The following is a 17067-nucleotide window of genomic DNA, read 5'->3' on the forward strand; positions in this document are numbered from 1 at the left end:
TACTTTTAGATTTCGTTCAGGTCTGCATCTTTTGTTCATATTTCCTTTATTGATTAAAATTTTTATTGTGTTGTGGTCAGAAAGGAAATGTTTAAGATTTTTACCTTTTCATATTTATTTATATATTTTTGCCTTGGCACATTATCAATATCTTTTTTTTTACAAAGTCCATGGCAGCTCTTGAAATATATATCCTCTAAGTTTCTTATTAAAAAGTTTTCTGAAGAGTCTATCAAATCCAGTCTCCCCTCCACATTTTTGGTAACTCTTTAATTCCTCTCTTTAATTAATTTTTTAATTGATTAATTAATTAAATTTTATTTATTTATTTTTACTTTTCAACATTCACTTCCACAAAATTTTTAATTCCAAATTTTCTTCCCATCTCTTCCTCCCCACCACCCCCAGAAAGTTTGCATTCAGATTACTCCTTCCTCCAATCTGCCCTCCCTTCTATCACCACCACTCCCTCTCTTATCCCCTTCCCTTCTATTTTCCTGTAGGGCAAGATGGATTTTATATCCCATTGCCTGTATATATTATTTCCCAGTTGCATGTAAAAACAATTTTTAACCTTCATTTTCAAAACTTTGACTTCCACATTCTCTCTCTTCCTCTCTCCTCACTCACCCTCATTGAGAAGTCAAGCAATTTGACATAGGTTATTCATGTGTAGTCATGCAGAACACTTCCAAAACAGTCATGTTGTAAAAGATTAACTATATTTCCCTCTATCCTGTCCTGCCCTCCATTTATTCTATTCTCTCCCTTGACCTATCCCTCCTCTAAAGTGTTTGCTTCTGATTACCCCTTCCCCCAATCTGCCATCCCTTCTATTATCCACCCTCTCTTATCCCCTTCCCTCCCTGCTTTCCTGTAGGGTAAGATAGATTTTCATACCCAGTTGAGTGTGTATGTTATGCCCTCCTTAAGTCAAATCCGATGAGAGTAAAGTTTACTTATTCCCTCTCACCACCCCCCTCTTCTCCTCCATTGTAAAAGCTCTTTCTTGTCTCTTTTATGTGAGATGATTTACTACAATCTAACCCTCCCTTTCTCTTTCTCCCACTACCTTTCTCTCAACACTTAATTTTATTTTTTAGATATCATCCCTTCATATTCAGCTCACCCTGTGCCCTCTGTCTACATATGTGTGTGTGTGTGTGTGTGTGTGTGTGTGTGTGTGTCTATTTTTAAAGGTGTTATTTTTTCAGCATTTTTTGGGTCTCCTTTAGCAAGCTGTTGATTCATTTTTTTATGATTTTCTTGCATCACTCTCATTTCTCCACTCAATTTTTCTCTACTTTTCTTACTTGATTTTCAAAATTCTTTGTGAGCTCTTCCATGACCTGTGACCAATTCATATTTTTCTTGGAGGCTTTGGATATAGGAGCTTTGACTTTGTTGTCTTCTTCTGGTTGTATGTTTTGATCTTCCTTGTCTTCAAGGAAGTAAGTACCTTGCCACCAAGGAAGTAAAATTCTATAGTCTGATTTTTTCCCACTGTTTACTCATTTTCCCAACCAATTACTTGACTTTTGAGCTCTTTGTTAAGTGAAGGGTGTACTGCCCTGAACTTCAGGGGTTTTGTGCAGGTGTTTTCAGAGATATTTCTAGGGAGATGTAAATTTTCAGTTCTTCCAAGGTAGTATGATCAAAGGAGAGGTGTTTACTTCTCTCTTGGTCTGTGCTCTGGTCTGTGAGTGACCACAAGCATGCTTTTCTGTCTTGGAACTATGAGGAGGATTCCCTCTCCACTGCTGCCACAAGCTCTGCCATGCCAGCACTACTCCTTGCCCCAGGACTGCCACTTAGGACTGAGACCCAGGTCCAAGCAGGGGGAAAGCAAGGGAATCCTGTCTCACAGCCAGCACAGAGATCCCTGCAATTCCCCTCTGATCAGCCTCTGGATTCCCCCATGGACTGTAGGCTGAGAGCACCAGAAACAGTCATTCTGGGGCTGGGGGTGAGGCTGGGGCTGGGGCCCAACCATTCTCCTCTCTCACCCAGGTGAGAGACCTTTGCCACTGACCTTTGAAGTTGTCCCTGGCATTTGTGGATTGAGAAGTCTGGAAACCACTGCAGCTGCCAGTGATTCAGTCCCCTAAGGCCTGCTCTAGTCCTATCTGTGCCAGTACGGCCCATGCTGCACTGCGTTCCTCTCCCAGCCTGTTGCAACAGACACTTCCTGTCAACCTTCCAGATTGTCTTGGGCTGGAAATTTGTTTCATTCTATTATTTTGTGGCTTCTACTGCTCTAGAGTTTATTTAGAGTCATATTTATAGGTATTTTGAGGGGTTTGAGGGAGAGCTCAAGCAAGTCCCTGCTTTTACTCTGCCATCTTGACTCTTTTATCTTTTCAAGAGAAACATTAACATCACCTAGAGTTAATGTTGTTTGTCTTTGTTTTTATTTCATTTAGCTTTTCTTTTGAGGACCTTATTGACATTCTCTGTGAATGTATATATGAACATAAAATTAAATATACATGTTTACGCACATATATACATATTATTTCTTCATCTATATTGCCTTTAATCATAAAGTTGTTTCCCTTCTTGTCTCTCTTAATGGTATCTATATTTTTATTGCTTTATCTCCAAATGAAGATTGTAATCCTAATTTTTTTTAAATTTCAGCTGACAAATGAAATATTTTATTCTGGCTTTTCACTTTGAATTTGAATGGATCTCTAAGCTTTAGAAGTGTTTCTTGTAAACAATAAAGTGTTGGATTTTGTTTTCTAATCAACTGTATAATTTGTTTCCTTTACATTGGTGAATTTTACTCACTAACATTCAAGGTTTTGATAATTAGGTTTGGTTTTCTTTCAAAAAGAGCCATTTATATTACTTTTCCCTTTCTTTTTAATGAGCATAAGGCAGCATGCTGCCTATTTTGTTTTTAGTACCCCAATATTATTTTCTGTACCAACACATGGTCACCATCATTTTCTCCCTACCTTGACCATAACAAACACAAAACTGCTTTTTCTTTGTAACAATCTAATCTTTGTTTTCCAGGAGTACATTAAATTGTCTTTAGTGCTTTCACATTCCAAGTCATTGACTTTTTTTTCATGGTTTTCTCGCATCCTTCTCATTTCTCTTCCCAATTTTTCCTCTACTTCTCTAACTTGCTTTTCCAAATCCTTTTTGAGTTCTTCTATGGCCTGGGGCCAGTTCATGTTTTTCTTGGAGGCTTTTGTTGTAGGCTCTATGACTTTGTTGTCTTCTTTAGGCTGTATGTTTTGGTCTTCTTTGCCACCAAAGAAAGAATCCAAAGTCTGAGACTGAGTCTGGGCACGTTTTCGCTGCCTGGCCATATTCCCAACCCACTAACTTGCCCCTTGAGTTTTTCAGTGGGGTATGACTGCTTGTAGACTTACGAGTTCTATGTTCTACGTTTGGGGGGGAGGTGCCAGCTCTGTCAGAGCCGCACTCCTCCTTCCCCAAGGACCCCCAGTCCAGACTGGGCTTAGATCTTCAGCAGGCTGTTGCATTCCTGCTCTGATCCGCCACTTAATTCCTCCCACCAGGTGGGCCTGGAGCCGGAAGTAACAACAGCTGTAGCTGCCCCACCTCCGCTGCCCCCGGGGCTGGAAGCCGAACCGCGAACTCCTTCCACTCCCGCAGCTTTTCCCACTAACCTTCTCCGCAGTCTTTGGTGTTTGTGGGTCGAGGGGGGACTGGTAACTGCTGCAGCTCACATATTCAGGGCGCTAGGGCCCCCTCCGCCCGGCTTCTGGTCTGGATCGTCCACGCCGCTCAGGTTGGGCTCTGCTCCACTCCGTTCCCAGCTCCCAGCTCCGTGTGGAATAGACCTCACCCAGAGACCATCCAGGCTGTCCTGGGCTGGAGCCCTGCTTCCCTCTGCTGATCTGTGGGTTCTGCCATTCTAGAATTGGTTCAGAGCCATTTTTATAGGTTTTTGGAGGGACTCGGGTACGGAGCTCACTCTAGACCGTGCTTACCAGCCGCCATCTTGGCTCTGCCCCCCCCCGTGCTTTCACATTCCAACAAAAGGTAATATGGCTTACTGTTCAACTGAACAGTTCAAGGTTGTGACAATACAGATTTCATAAGGGTGGCAGGTTTGCCAGAGACATGCACCCTTCCTAATGTTTAATGGATGCCATTTTTTGCTATAGCTCAAGAAGACAAGTTGAGTTTTTTACTCTCTTAAAAATGTTTCCACCATGATTTTACTATAAGCATAGATTATAAACATATTTTCTTAGAATAAACTAAGATTTGAAATACTTCTATCCATAAAATTTCTTTAAAGTGATAAAAGGAGGGGAAATGGAACCATTGAGAAGTATAGTTAAATATCAGACAAAGACACTTAAATGCCATGCCAAGCATCTTTTCTCCATGGAGGAAAACACAAAATGAACAGTAAATTACTTTTAATCAATTTCTCATTAGCTTATTCAATTAAAGGAAGCTTTGAGTTTGATAATTTACATTTATTCTGGAAAGTAAATTGTTTCTGCTCCATAGTCATAAAAAGAAGAGGAAAAGAAGGGGGGAAGATGAGGATACTACCTTATTCTATATAATCTTTAGATATTGAACACCAGTAGTAAAAATCCTGTGGAAAGGTACCTGCTCAAAAATGAAAGTGTTCTCTATTTGCCAAGAGCAATGTCAGAGCATCCCTTTGAGACTCCAGTGAAGTGCTTATTGCGATTCTGAGATCTTTGCCACTGTGCAGTAGGCTTCATCTCCTTCTGAAAGAGAATAACTTTCTTTAGCACAGATTTCTGCATGGTAGAAAGATCCTGTCACTTTAGGTAGTCTTCAATTTTCTCCTCATCCATAGAATTCATAGTAATATTCCTCCAAAGATTTGAAAATTTGTCATCCACTGGAAACTGTCAGCTTTAATGCAAAAAAGAAAAACAAAACAATTTTCTGTTTGTTTTGATGAGTAACAAAAATCATATGGTTACCTTTATTACTTATCACTGGCTATTTGGCAGTCCTTCCTCTATATCTTGTAAGAGGATTCCCCCTAAACTTCTCTGATCATGCTTACTTAAGATTCTAAATGAGACCTTTTTATATTTTGAATTGTACTTGGCTTTAAATGCATGCTCCCCATCTAATACTTGAATTTCAAGATTCTTGGCTCAAACCTGAGCCGTCATTTCTACTTGAGGCAAATCATGAAATGCCATATGTTATGTACAATTTCTTTTACAAAATTGGTGAATGTATATAACTCTGTTGAATATAGTCAAGTTTTATTTAATTCATATTTAGCAAGATCTTAAAATTTAAGTCTTGAGTCTCCTGAAAGTTCAATGATCCAATACTGCAATCTGAATTTCAGTTTGAGCCTGATTATCCTCCCTTGCTTTTTTTCTTCTGAATGGTAATATATCAGAAGGCATTGGACATTTTCCTACTGCAGGAGTGGAGAAGGCTTTTTCTTTTCAACAGCTACCATTCTCTTAATAAGCTTAAATCCATAATGCTGTACAAGGCCAGGCACTAGGTATTCCAGCTCCAACTGGCATTTTTTTGGTACAAACTTGTCCAGGTTCTGCTTGTCCAGCTGCTTAATCCTTCCTTCAGCACAGTTGTCCACCTGGTGATAAGCAGCAGTCTCAGCTCTGATTTTTACTACTACAACGTACCTCAACACTCTGAAGCCAATTCCTGCCTAGCTCAAACCTGGCCCTACCCTATGGACCCACACTACTTAGTATTTTAAAAAATCTGAATCTTAATCAAACTCCCTCTATTTCTCCTTTCTCTTCTCAAGATGTTATATTTGCTAATAGATTAATTTTTTTGTAATTTTCTTAGGCATCACAGATAAAAATGTGATTTAGGAACACTGTCTTCTATCCATCTTCACCCAATGTTTGATTAACATGCCTTTGTAACATCTGATTTCATGAAGTATTCTTTCATTTCTCCCAAACCAGTTTCCTTTAGTCCCTCAAAATGTTCTTTTCCCTTTTCAAAGGAATTCTTTCCTCAATCACTTAATCATCAAGAATTTATTAAGTTTCTAATTTCTGGGATACAGAGATTATCTCAGATTCCTATCCTTCATTTTTTCAATCACCTTTACAGAAAATGTGAGCTACAATAAAAGTTACAATGGTTTTTAACAACACTCTTAGAAATATTGTAACTGAATCATCCTTTATTTCTTACTTGTACTCAATTCTGTATTACCTTAAGTTTTATCAGGTTGATATATTTGCATGTCAAAAGCCCTGACCAGTTCTTGGTTTTCCATCAAGAAGGAACTAAAGTTTCTGACCTCAAGAAAATATCATTTTCTGAAGCTGAAGTATCCACAATTTCACAGAATAGTTAATCTTGGCATATAAGGTGATTTCTCTTGCATGGGGGTAGGAGGGATTAGGGGGGTCCTTTATATGTAATCTTGATCTAGAATTGTAATAAATCTAGTTCTAAAATATGTAATCTCTAATCTAGAATTGACACTATCTAAATTGATTTCTGTTGGTTGACTATAAGATTTTTCCTTTAGCTATAAAGTCCTGGAATCTGGTGACTACATTTCTGCGTGAATTAAACGTAGTGTTCTTCTCATTGTGATCCTAAGGATAATATCAATTTATGCTCTGCATTCTGTTTGCCCTACTTTGGGGCAATTTGACTCCATTCAAATCTTACTAGCTTTTTTCCACAGTGACTCTTCCCAAACCTCTTCTTTTCTCCTCTTATCCCAACTATGCTTCAACCACCAATATTTATAGTCAACCAGTCAACAGCCTTTTATTAAACACTTACTATGTGCCAGGCATTGTGCTGCTAGGGGCTAGGGATACAAAGAAAGGCAAAATAGGGTCCCTATTCTCGAAGAATTCACATTCTAATTGTGTAGCTAACATGCAGATAACTATATACTTATAAGATATATACAGTGCAAGAAAGAAATCCCAGAGAATGAGATGAGCTGTAGAATGGTGGGCCTGGAAAGGACTCCTACAGAAGGCAAGCTTTGAGCTGAATCTTAAAGGAAGACAGAGAAGCTAGAGGGAGATATATGGAGGGACAGCTAGTGCAAATGAAAGGAGTCAGGAGATAAGTCAAGTGTGAGGGGACGGCAAATAGGAGAGTGTATATGGATTGTAGCACACATGGTTGAGGCTAAGATATAAGAAGACTGAACAGGTAGGGGTCAGGTCACGAAGAGCTTTAAATGCCAACAGAAGAGTTTCTATTTAATAACGGAGACAATAATGAGAGCCACTGGAATATACTGAGAAGGAGAGTGACATGACCGTACTTATATTTTAGGAAAATCACTAGCAACTGAACAGGTTGGAGTGTGGAGAGCTTGAGGCAGAGAGATTAATTAGAAGGCTTTTACAGTGGCTCAAGCAAGAGTTGGGGAGAGACATACAAGGATGATTACGATATAATCAGAGAGAAGACAATATATGACATTTTTGAAAGTAAAAATGACAAGATTTGACAACAGATTGGCTATGTGGGATAAGTTTGAATGAGGAGTCACAGCAGGTCATATGTACATCACTGAGAAGTGTCATCACCACTTTCTCCTTCTTTCTTTAGGTGCAGAAGAAAGTATGTCTCTATTCTTCACTAAAACTAATTCTTCTTCTGGTACTCTTTCACTCTCACTTCCTTCTCTGTTTCTATTAGTAATTCATCTTACTTTCCCTGGTTTCTTTTCTCTCTGTATCCTTTCCCTGGGCAGTGTGACTTAGTTCCATGGTTTCAAGCTCTCTCTCATTCCCCCTCTTTCCATATATATATGCATGTGTGTGTGGGGTGGTGGTGGTGGTATATGTATGTATGTATATATATATATATATACATACATACATACATACATGTGTGCATGTATGTATATGTATTTTTTTGCAGATGACCAACATATAAATCTCAAGTTGACTTTTTTCTAACTTTCAGTTATACACCTCTAACTTTTTAAACATTTGTTTTAAAAAATTCTGACTTCCAGATTCTTTCCTTCCCTTTCTCCCTTACCCCCTCATTGAGAAAGCAAGCAATTTGATATGGGTTACACGTATGCAGCAATGCAAGACGTATTTCCATATTAGTCATGTTGTGAAAGAAAACACAGGCAGGCCAGAAAAAATCCAAGAAAAATAAAATAAAAAACATACGCTTCAAACTGTATTCAGACTCCGCAAGTTCTTTTTCTAAAGGTAGATGGTATTTTTCATCATAAGCCCTTCTGAATTGTCTTAGATTATTGTTTTGTGAGAATAGCTAAGTCATTCACAGTTGAACACCATACAATATTGCTATTATTGTGTATAATGTTCTTCCGGTTCTGCTCACTTCATTTTGCATCAGTTCATATGAATCTTTCCAGGTTTTTTTTAAAGCATCTTGCTCATCATTTCTTATATCACAATAGTATTCCATCACAATCATATGCCACAACTTGCTTAGCCATTCCCCAATTTTTTTCTTTTTTCTTCTAGATCAAACACCAGAACTCAGAATAGAGAAAAGAAAAAGAAACACATCATAAACTTAAATATTGAAAGAAATATAAAGTAAGAAAAGGGTGGGGGGAAAGCATGTCATATGCACAGCAGAACATGAGAGGATTCAAAATGTATAGCAATAAATTTTCGTTTCAATTAAGCCTGTATGACAAATGCTACACATTCTGTTAAAAGCTATCCATCATTTCTTTGCTTCCTTGTAAGTTTTCTTTTGTTCTCTGCTGTACACTTTTTACTTTGTTCTTCCCCCCTTCCCCAAAGGCTACAATTAAATGTGGAGATAGATGGATAGATAGATACATGCATACATATATACATGAATACATACACATATACATATATACACATACATAGATACATACATATATAGACATATACTTTCTCTAACAAATTCTATGCCCGATCTTTGCTTTTTTGTCTATATGTATCTCTTATTCCCTGTCCCTCCTAACACCTGTATTTTACTTCTACCTGGTACCTTGTCCTCCTATTATTTAGCTTACCCCTCCTTCAATGATCCCACCCCTATCCTCTCATTCCCATAAATCTAAACACCCTTTTATACCTCCCTTTAACATCTTCCCTCACCCTCCCCTCTAGAGACCCCTCCCTTGTCCTCCCATTCACATTGATCTCAACACCCTTCTATACCCCACTTTTAACCTATTCTCTCACCCTCCCCTCTAGATATTCCTTTCTTATCCTCTCCCCCCTTCCTATCTCCTTACTGTTTTATTTCTTCTGAATTTAGAAGATTTTTATACTATTCTAGATATATATGTATTGTTCCCTCTTGAACCCATTCCCAATGAAAGTAGGTTTCTGGGGTAACCCTGCAAATAATTCTTGCTGATCGGATCTTCAGGGGGACCACTGTCAAGATACTCTGTGGTTCTATATTCCTAAAACTAATGCTCACAAGTCCCTACTTATACTTTTAAAGATTCTGGATGATTTGCTCAAGGCAAAGAAAAAAAATATGAAAGCGAAGTTACAAAACTGTTTCTACTTTTGACCAGAAATCCCTCTTTTGGTTTTATACCTTTGTAGGGACACTATTTGTAATTGCAAAGAAAAAGAAAAGAAAAGAAACAAACAAACTTTAAGTCCAACAATTGGGGAATGGCCAAGCAAATGGTAGTACTTGAACATAAGGTAAATTTTCTGTACCATAAGGAATTGAGAATATGGAAAATTCCAAGAAATAGAAGACTGGTGTGAAGTGACCAAAGCAGAACCAAGAGAACAATATATGTAATAACTACCACTATGTAAATGAAAACAGCTGTACATGGCAACAAACTCAGATCAAAACGGCTGGATGACGTTACCATAAACTTATAAAGCACACACCCATCTTTCCTTTTAACAAGTAGGGAATTTGATTAGGAGCATTCTGGAGGATTTGTATGATGCATTGAAGCAAAAATTGATCAGTGAAATTTTAGTATCTATATTAATGTATTATGAGCATAGTCTTAAATTCATATAAACATATATGTGTATATGTGCCTCAAATTAGATAATGTAGGTGAAATGTTTTGACAAGCATAACCATATAGGCCCTGACTTACAAAATTGTGATTTAGAAACAGTACATAGATACAGACATCTTCCCCCTCCTCCTTTCCCATGCACTCTACCCTATCTTTTCTGCTATCAGAGATCCCAAAACAGCCATGAGAGCTGTTTAAAAAAAATGCTTCAAACTTTTAGAGAACCTATGAGTTCAGAGGTGGAAGGGAGGAAGAAGGTAATATAAAACAAAGATGGTTAAAATGGAGCTGACCTAAGGGAAAGGGGAGAAAGGGAATGGGGCAGAGGTCTCCCTGCCCAAAAATATCCTTCTGCCTCCTGTATAACTATATACTGCTTGAATTATTTAAATTGACTGCTAAAATACCTGAAATGGCAAGAGGTAGAGATTCATCTGGGTTAATATGCCTCCTCTCTTTTGAAAATGTAGATATTGCTGGGAGGATTAGTGGATCTGGAGGTGGTTACAGCTTAGTGTATTAATTTAACCAGACTGATTGCCTCCTAACATCTAGCTGAGACTGGATTCTTTAAGAGAAATGGCATTTTTATTTGGAGACAGGGAAGTAATTTGGGAAAATGGAATAATTTATAGAATAAAGGAAAGGCCAGCTTTCCCCCAAACCCAAAGTAAGAATGCTCTAATGGGGTATTTGGGGCAAAAAGAAAACAATGAGATCTCTGAGGAGGAGGTGACAAGGGGTTGGATAGGTGTATAGAGAAGAGCACAGAAAGTGGTACAGGAAGATGTAAGAGGAAGACCTAACTCACTTTCAAATATTTTCTAGACTGGGTGAGAGGAAGAGATTATCATCCTCTTTTTCCTTTTTTTGTCCTGCAGACCCAGAACTCAGGCTAGTCCTACAGGTAAGATAGTTCATGTACATGAGGGATTAAGTAGATTTGTATGGACTAGGTAGAAATCTGACCATTGTTTATAACACTGTTTCTTGTGAGAGAACCAGTTTACAAAGGAACTTTTGAAACTTTGGGTAATTACCTGCAGTGCAGTTCAACTCAATTATTGTGCCCGCTTTATCTGAGGCACTCTGGAGATACGATGACAAAACTCAAACAGCTCTTGTCCTTGATGAGCTTACGTTCTCCTAGGGCAGGGGTGCAATATATACACACAAAAACAGGTACAAAAAAATTTGAGGAGGAAGAAAGCATTCACCTCTTTTTGTATGTTGGAGAAATCAGGAAAAATTTCACTTAGGTAAGCATTTCAGCTGCTCCTTGGAGAAGGCTAGGGATTCTAAGAGGTTCTGTGGAACAGGTGTATCCATCCTCAACCAAAGCCATCACAAGGTGATGTCTTGAATTGGATTTAAATGAGCCTGACTCTCTCATTCCCTGGATCATCAAAGTCTGGTGGCAAACACTTATTAGCTGTGTGACCCTGGGCAAGTCACTTAACTTCATTTGCCTCAGTTTTCTCATCTGTAAAATGAGCTGGAGAAGGAAATGGCAAACCATTCCAGTATCTTTGCCAAGAAAACCCTAGATGGGGTGATGGAAAGTTGGACATGACTGAAAAAAATGACTGAACCACAAAATGGGGTGGGGGTGAGGGTGGGGGGCAGAGAGCTTCCTTATTGTCAGTCATGACATTCATTACAGAGATCGTAGCATCAAGCTTACTCATCTGGGGAAGGGGATTCTAAGAGGTAAAGTTGTAAAATGAGTATATTGTTCACCTTTTTCCGACCAATGACATCACATTGTGATGCCTTGACTCGTGAACTGGATTTAGGTGAGGCAGAGTTGCCCAAAGTCATCAGCCTCACTCTCTCTTCCTGAGTCATCAAAGTCCAGTGGCAGGACAAAAGTCAAGATGACTGATGATGGCTCAGGAAAAAGTAGATGAACTTGGCATCTTCGGTATCTGACCAAGCTCTAAGCTCTCCACAGTGCCTGCTTCAGCCACCTTCATGGGAATTGGGACAAACTGTTCTCATCCACCCATTCTACCCAGAAGTCTTCACAAGCTTGGAGTAGACATCCCCCAATCAGTGGATGGGTTTGTATTACAGACATGGGGGACAACCTGCTCAAAGACACAGTGAGTTGGGAGATGGAATGCTGAGTTCAGGCAACAGCTGGGAGACCACTTTAGCTGGTACGTAGGATAGGGCACTCTCCACCTCCCATGCAAGTCTGTCCTTTGTTTACGGACCACATCCACCCAAACACCATAGATTGCACAAATCTCCAACATACAAAGCCTAAATTGATAGGCTCATATCTACTATCATCCAGAAGATATAATTAGCTAAAAATCAAAAGCATTTTAAGAAATAGCATAGTAAAAAGAGTAGTAACAGAACATTTCCCCCAGCCAACCTAAGACATTCTCTCCTACAATTATAAACCATGTTAGTGAGAAGATTGGATACCTATAGGGAACATAGGGGGCTGAGGCACACCTTAGGGAGACAACACACAGCTATAGGGACACTGACGTCTTCTGGTGAAATATCATCAAGCAATTCATATCATTATTATGTCATGATTCTCAACCAATCTGACCCCTGCTGTTCTACTATGGGATAGCTTACCAGGCTTCTACTGTAGTCTCTGTGAAGCATTTCTTCTGGCCGATCTCTCGTGTGGTCACTAATTCATATTACTTTGCTGGTCTGAGCCAGGCAAACCTCTACTAGGCACAAGGTTGTTGAACTTCTCTGTTTCCAGCTTCTGATTGTAGCAGGAGTTGTCAGCTTTGGTGCCACCTCTTCCTTGTGGGGAATATGTAGTCTCCATAATCACTCTTTTAGCTTAAAGCACAGAGGCTTTTTTAAAAAAAAATATGATTCCTTTAGGAAGAAGCCCTAACATACTCTAACGTCATTGAACTAGAGAGATAAAAGATCCCTTGGTGACTTCTTTCTCATAGAGAGATGTATGTATCTTAGCTAGCCTGAGGCCAGAACCGACTTACCTCTCTAGAAAGATTCCTTTCCCCAGTTGCCATGCTCTTTGGGAAAAAAAAAAAGCAGAATTATCCCTGGCTAACTCATGCCTTTAAACTTAAGTCTATTTTTTTTTCACTTATATTTTCTGGTCACCAAGGGCAGGGCCTTTTTCAAGCATTTTTGTCAGACTTAGGGTCAGAAAGTCCATGTAACTTCCTGCTTACTGTAGAGACTTCCTACCAACAGAACATCAAAGGAAAGGAATTCTCAGTTTTTCAACCTCAGACCTTATTTTGTCTCCCATTTTAATGACTGGAAGAAGAAAAAGCATGGGAACAAGTTAAGTCCATGGAGCAAGGTCACTGTTTTCCTCCTGCCTAACTATATTCCTGGTATTTCATATGTCAAATGAGACTGGCCAAAAAACTTACCTTATATATGAGTATGTAGCTATCAATAAGCCTGACCTGCAATAGAGTGTGTAAAGGAAAAACATATGAAATTAGTTATTTATTTAGCAGCTATGTGGATGATGGATTAAAGAGAAGAAAGTGTGTGAATGCGAAGTGCTTATTAGGAAACTACTACAACAGTCTAGGCAGGAAGTGATGAGGCTCTGAACAAGGATAGAGGCTAGAAGGAGATAGATCCAGACTTGTGGAGATTAAAATTGTTAAGACTTGTCAACTGATTGCATATAAAGATGTAGAAGACAGAAGGGTCAAATATGACTCCAAAATCTCACAACTTGGTGATTAGAAAGATGGAGTATCCTCAATAGAAATAGGAATATTTGAAGGGGTTATTGGCTTGGAGACAAGGCAATGAGTTCTGTTTTGGACATACTGAATCTGAGATGCCTATGCAGCAATTATATGGATATGCCCAACAGGCAGATATTGGGTTTGGTTCTATAGATTTAGAAGTCATCTTCACAGAGATGTTCATTGAATACCTGAAAGCTAATGAGGTTACCAAGAAAAGGAGCGCAGAAAGAGAAGTGATGAAGGCCAAGGGCATGCCTTGGGGAGACTCCCACTTAGCAAGGAGAAGAGGGTTGATGATACAGCAAAGATTGAGAGAGAGCAGCCAGATAGGCAGGAAGATAACCAAGCTTTTGTAGTGTCATGGAAGCCAAGGAAGATGAAAATATGAAGGAGAAAGAACTTCAGAGAGGTCAAATAGAATGATGTCTGAGAAAAGGTCATTAGATGTAGCAATTGGGAGATGTTGATCACCTTGGAAAGAACAGCTTCTCTCTGTGGTAAGGTCAGAAGCCAAACTACAAGGGATTAGGGAGTGGGAAGTGAGGAAACAGGCAAATAATATAGAAAACTTTTTTTAGGAGTTCGGGTAATGAGAAGAAGCAAAGGAAGATATCTTGAAGGGATCAATTGATGGAGTACAACCACATGTCCATAGGATATTTTAGATTTTCAGGACAGTCAGAAAATAAAGTGTAGGATCATAGGTTTATATCTGGAAAGGCATTTAGAAATCAACTGGTCCAATTTGCTCATTTTACAAATGAGTGAAAAGGGTCCAGAGAGGTTAAATAATTTGACCAAGGCAAGTGACAGAATCAGGATTTGAACCCAAGTACTTTGATGGGTCTTTGCAGATAGAATGTCTTTTCTTAGACTGTATGTCTTGATTTTAGTTTCAAATAACATGGTTATCAAAAATTTCCACCCACCTCCCAGGGAAAAATTGAGAAAGGTGGAAGCAAATATAAAATTGGGAAGGCAGACATAATTATCCTCCTCCCTTCAGGGGACAACATAAGACCAGAAGGTTATTACCTTATCAGTTCAGCTCTATAAATAGGTCAAAGGTTAATATATACTGAAAGTACATCAAGCTGAAGTCAGTTCAAAGTAAGAAGACAAAACTGGAAACAAGAAATAGATAATCTCTTTTGTGTGACTTGGAGAGAGGATTAGGGACATTCTTTGGGTCAGTTTCTCTCTCTGAGACACCTAATTTTCTGGAAATTTTCCTTGGGTTTGGGGACTTTAGGCCACTGGGACCTTTGGGGTCTTTCCCAACTGTTCTATTACTCTTGTTCTTCTCTCCCAGATCCCCTCTCTCTTTTTCTCCCTCTCCCTCTTCTTGCTGCCTTCCCTATCCATCTCTCCATTCGGCTTCCTTTGCCTTCCTTTGTCTGAATTCTAGTTCACCCCAGGCTCCAGGAAACCATAATCTCATCCATCTCCTTTTTGTTTTAGGATTTGAATTCCCCATGCAAAGTATTTAAATGGCAGATTGGCAGATTTGTCTTTGAGCTAAAATCCTTCCAGAGCAATTCATGTATATTTTAATTCTAGCTATTAGATAAACACATTCCATTTGTTTTCAATGAGTAAATTATAAGTTATTGTTATGCTTTATCAAGATATATTCTCAGCAATTTCAAAAGATTCTTGAGTTCACAAGACTTTTGTAATATGTATAAGTAATACACCCCTTCACAGAGGTCAGTTTTATTAGCAGATGTGAGACAGTAAGGACTCTACGAGAGCGCTCATTTATAGGAGTTAAGCTTCCATTGAGAATAGGAATTGTTGACAAGAGAAACTGCTAAAAGCCCATATCAGAAAGAGCTGCTGACAACAACAGCTGCTATGAGGCACGGAAGGGAGCCATTGAAGGGAGCCCTTGCCAATAGGAGCATCCATGGGGAATGGCTGTGACCAAAAGCAACTGCCAAATACCACCACTGGGAGCATCAGCCAGAGTGTCAGGCTGGGGATATCTGCCTCAGAGGTGTCTAGCCCTCTCTTTACCATCCTCACATGAGTTGTTCCTCAGGGAAAGGGGTATCAGTCTCCATTGTCTACTGAATACCTAGGGAGAAAAGAGTTTATTCAGTGAAGAGGGAGAATAATAATTGTCAGGAAATCTGATAGAGTTAAAATTCAGGAACAAATAGTGATCCTCTTTAAAGAAAAAAAAAGAAAGAAAATAGAAGAAAAAAGAGAGTGTGGAAGAGAGAGGAATCAAAAGGAAGAAAGCAAAAATAGAAAGCAAGAGAAATAGAGAGAAAGCTAGGAAAAAGGAAGGAAGAGAGAAAGAAAGGAGGAAAGGAAGAAAACAGGGAAGAAAAAAGAAAGGAAAGAAGGAAGGAAGGAAGAAAGGAAGGAAGGAGAGAGAAGAAAGAAAAGAAAGGGAGGAAAGAAGGGAAAGAAGGAAGGAAGGAAGGAAGGAAGGAAGAAAGGAAGGAAGGAAGGAAGGAAGAAAGGAAGGAAGGAGAGGGAAGAAAGAAAGAAAAGGGAGGAAAGAAGGGAAGGAAGGAAGGAAGGAAGGAGAGAGAAGAAAGAAAAGAAAGGGATGAAAGAAGGGAAAGAAGGAAGGAAGGAAGGAAGGAAGGAAGGAAGGAAGGAAGGAAGGAAGGAAGGAGAGGGAAGAAAGAAAGAAAAGGGAGGAAGGAAGGAAGGAAGGAAGGAAGGAAGGAAGGAAGGAAGGAAGGAAGGAAGGAAGGAGAGGGAAGAAAGAAAGAAAAGGAAGGAAGGAAGGAAGGAAGGAAGGAAGGAAGGAAGGAAGGAAGGAAGGAAGGAAGAGGAAGGAAGGAAGGAAGAAACTAATAGTTGCTATTTGGGGTATGTTTTCTTTTCCTCCATCTTTGAGGAAAGGTGTGGTCATCCAGGTAAGTTGAAAGAGATGAAAAGACCTGGAATCGTAACCTAACCCTCAAATTCCTCACGATACATATGACCCAGGAAAAAGGTTTTACACACACACACACACACACACACACACACACACACCGATTTGTAGATAGACATCCCAAATATATCAGTCTAGTCTCTGGGTAGAAAAACATTTAGGTTTCTCTAACTTTAACATATATTTATGGTGCTGTTGCCTTCTAGCTCATTTAAAGCAAAGTTGTCAAAACCTGGATATCTCACAAGTACCTTTAATGGGTTTCAATGCTTTGTTTATTATGTTTGTCACAATTACAAGTAACTCAACAAGTACAGCAGCTAGGTGGTACGGTGGATAGACCAGGCCTGGAGTCAGGAAGATCTGAGTTCCAGTCTGGCCTCAGACACTTCTTAGCTGTATGTCCCTGGACAAGTCACTTCACTCTATTTATCTCAGTTTCCTCA

The sequence above is a fragment of the Trichosurus vulpecula genome, chromosome 4 (genome assembly GCF_011100635.1).
Source record: "Trichosurus vulpecula isolate mTriVul1 chromosome 4, mTriVul1.pri, whole genome shotgun sequence".
NCBI classification, from domain to species: domain Eukaryota; kingdom Metazoa; phylum Chordata; class Mammalia; order Diprotodontia; family Phalangeridae; genus Trichosurus; species Trichosurus vulpecula.